This window comes from Esox lucius, chromosome 14 (genome assembly GCF_011004845.1).
Source record: "Esox lucius isolate fEsoLuc1 chromosome 14, fEsoLuc1.pri, whole genome shotgun sequence".
NCBI lineage: Eukaryota > Metazoa > Chordata > Actinopteri > Esociformes > Esocidae > Esox > Esox lucius.
Genome location: NC_047582.1, coordinates 35,087,212 through 35,091,676, shown reverse-complemented (window position 1 = coordinate 35,091,676; position 4,465 = coordinate 35,087,212).

Here is a 4,465-nt window from a genome sequence, read left to right as displayed (position 1 = left end):
ATTACATGCATACTGTTCATGTTTATATTACACGCACACTGTTCATGTTAATATTACACGCATACTGTTCATGTTTATATTTCACACACACTGTTCATGTTTATATTACACGCACACTGTTCATGTTAATATTACACGCACACTGTTCATGTTAATATTACACGCACACTGTTCATGTTTATATTTCACGCACACTGTTCATGTTTATATTACACGCACACTGTTCATGTTTATATTACACGCACACTGTTCATGTTAATATTACATACACACTGTTCATGTTTATATTTCACACACACTGTTCATGTTTATATTACACGCACACTGTTCATGTTAATATTACAAACACACTGTTCATGTTAATATTACACACACACTGTTCATGTTTGTATTACACGCACACTGTTCATGTTTATATTTCACGCACACTGTTCATGTTAATATTACACACACACTGTTCATGTTTATATTACACGCACACTGTTCATGTTAATATTACACACACACTGTTCATGTTAATATTACACACACACTGTTCATGTTTATACTACACGAACACTGTTCATGTTAATATTACACGCACACTGTTCATGTTAATATTACATGCATACTGTTCATGTTTATATTTCACACACACTGTTCATGTTTATATTACATGCACACTGTTCATGTTAATATTTCACGCACACTGTTCATGTTTATATTACACGCACACTGTTCATGTTTATATTACATGCACACTGTTCATGTTAATATTTCACGCACACTGTTCATGTTTATATTACACGCACACTGTTCATGTTTATATTTCACGCACACTGTTCATGTTTATATTACACGCACACTGTTCATGTTTATATTACACGCACACTGTTCATGTTAATATTACATACACACTGTTCATGTTTATATTACACGCACACTGTTCATGTTACAGTTTTTTACAATCGCTATGACAGTTTTTTCAATACATTTAACAAGTTTCCTAAACTCTTAACACGGCTAGCACAACATCCATCTTTGTAGGCTATACAATTAACACATTTCTTGTTGCTTTGACACAAAATGCATACAGTTAACACAAATTTAAAATGCTTGAACTTCTTTTACACACAAGCTCAACCAAGACCAAAACAATGTAATTTTACAGTCAAATTTACAAATGCTTTCACACTGTATGTCAGAACAGATAACACCATGTTCTAAACCTAACCTTACAGGCTAAAGTCAAGGTAAACAGCTGTTTATATTGTGAATTGAAACACAAATATATTCCCTGTATCTTATTCCATTGCTAATGAGAAACAGCTTATTGAAGTTATGCAAATATATAAATCACAGCTGATTCCCATCCAGGAAGCACACTCAGGTGTTGAGGTTCTTTCAATCGCATGATCATATGTTCTAAAAGAGTACTCTTTGGGCTGATATTGTGTGGAAAAGGAACAATATGGAGCAACACAAAGAAAGAAAGAAAGAAAAAAAGAAATGCCTGCACGAGGGAGAGGAAGACGAGTACCAGGACAAGGGAGAGGAGTGGGACAAGGACAAGGGAGAGGAGTGGGACAAGGACAAGGGAGAGGAGTGGGGCAAGGACAAGGGAGAGGAGTGGGGCAAGGACAAGGGAGAGGAGTGGGGCAAGGTAGAGGAAGAGGAGTTAGAATGCGTGGTGGCGCTCAAAGAAGGACCAGAGCTAGGGTAACTGATCAAGTAAGAGCTACTATCATTGACCATGTCATAAACCACGGGCTATCATTCAGAGAGGCTGGTGAACGAGTACAGCCAAATCTCAGCCGGGACACATGTGGCATCCATTGTCCGTATTTTCAGAGAAACCAACAGGTAGGATATTGCTTTTCCTACAGCAAAGTGTAAATACAGTAATTTTACCATTTACAGTATTAGAGTGACTGTATGCCTCCGGTCTCTAAAATGTAACTGTATTTTGTCCCTCTAAGGATTCAACGTCTACCTCCCTAAACCCAACAAAACAAAAATGTAGAGAGGCATCAAAAGAAACTGCAGTGCAAAACACAATCTATGATCAATACAATATACTGTCTATTGTATAAGGGCAGACCTGATACATAAAATAATGCAGTTTCTGTAATTTTAGCTAATGATAGTGTTTTTTTTGTCATTGTGTTATGATTGACTAAATGTTCCTGTTGGAAGAGAACATGTGTTAGTGTTTTGAATAATTATTTGATTTTGAAACATGTTTGCAGTGTTTTGTTAGACATAGTGTATTGTGTTAGTGTATTATTGTATTTTGTAAATTAGTTTTGGAGTTTAGTTTACAATGTGTGATTTTGAGCATGAAATTAACCGTTTTGCCAATTGTGTGTTTTAGGTGTGTTGGTGCGTTAAGAGTTTAGGAAACTTGTTAAATGTATTGAAAAAACTGTCATTGCGATTGTAAAAAACTGTAATTATACACGCACACTGTTCATGTTTATATTACACGCACACTGTTCATGTTAATATTACACACACACTGTTCATGTTTATATTACACGCACACTGTTCATGTTTATATTACACGCACACTGTTCATGTTAATATTACATACACACTGTTCATGTTTATATTACACGCACACTGTTCATGTTTATATTACAAGCACACTGTTCATGTTTATATTTCACACACACTGTTCAAGTTAATATTACACGCACACTGTTCATGTTTATATTTCACACACACTGTTCATGTTTATATTACACGCACACTGTTCATGTTTATATTACACGCACACTGTTCATGTTAATATTACACACACACTGTTCATGTTTATATTACACGCACACTGTTCATGTTTATATTACACGCACACTGTTCATGTTAATATTACATACACACTGTTCATGTTTATATTACACGCACACTGTTCATGTTAATATTACACGCACACTGTTCATGTTTATATTACAAGCACACTGTTCATGTTTATATTTCACACACACTGTTCAAGTTAATATTACACGCACACTGTTCATGTTTATATTTCACACACACTGTTCATGTTTATATTACACGCACACTGTTCATGTTAATATTACACGCATACTGTTCATGTTAATATTACACGCACACTGTTTATGTTAATATTACACGCACACTGTTCATGTTTATATTACAAGCACACTGTTCATGTTTATATTTCACACACACTGTTCAAGTTAATATTACACGCACACTGTTCATGTTTATATTTCACACACACTGTTCATGTTTATATTACACGCACACTGTTCATGTTAATATTACACGCATACTGTTCATGTTAATATTACACGCACACTGTTTATGTTAATATTACACGCACACTGTTCATGTTTATATTTCACACACATTTTTTTCAGGTTTCAGGTCTATTTTTTCAGTTCAATTAAAATAAGTAATTCAGATAGGTTCACTGGGCTGATTACATTATTTGAATGCCTGAATATAGTAGCTATAATAGAAGAGAGAACCTGAAACTGGTGTGGATTCTATTGACACTAGAATCGATCTTCAAAAACGAGACGTAGTATCTGTTTCATCGATATTTTGGGAACGCTCCGTGCACCCCTACTCGACAGACCTTAGATGAACACATTTTGCTTCAGAGCCTTCCATTGTTACCACTTGACGTCAGAGATGGGGACAAGTCACACATGGTCAAGTCCAAGCAAGTCTCAAGTCTTAAACATCAAGTCTCAAGTCAAGTCTCAAGTCACAGTTCAGATAAATCAAGCAAGTCAAGTCAAGGGTTCACCCTAAGCAAGTCAAGTCGAGTCCTTATAAGTTTCAAGTCAAGTCAAGTCACAGTACTAAAGAGATGAACACACACACACTGTCCTCTGTTTCTGACGTGCGCTCGGTGCGAAGCTCGATTTCAAAATCAAATACCGTTCCGTCTCTGGTTAGAATCCTGCTGCGTCCATAGCAACGCGCTGTTTTTCATGGCAACGGTCTGTTATCAAGAAATAACACGCATTCTGCACTGGAATTCAGCCAATCCATGTAATAAGGGCTAATAATAACAACCTTATAAACTAATTATTGTGACTGAAAAACTGCCTAATATGTAATTACGCTGTAATTATTCTTGTCTGTATGAGTAAAAAAATAAAACTCTTCGAAATGTTTAGGTGCTAGTAATCACATCGGCGCCTCCATGTTAGCCTTTCATGCAGTAAAGTTAACTTTTATGGTGTAAGCACAATGCTTTTTAGTTTCAACGCGCAGTCCACAAACACTTGAAAATGCGCACATTTAATATTATAGCCTACGTGTAATAATATACACGCCCGCTCATTTTAAGATGCCCATCAACATTAAAATTCAGGCTATGCCACTGTTATAGTCAAATTCCCTTACATCTATTTACCAGACGTATTCAGTAATGATAATGGTCACATTTCTAACAAGAAAAAAACAAACATAATATGGAACCAAGGCCAAATTATGACAAACAAAA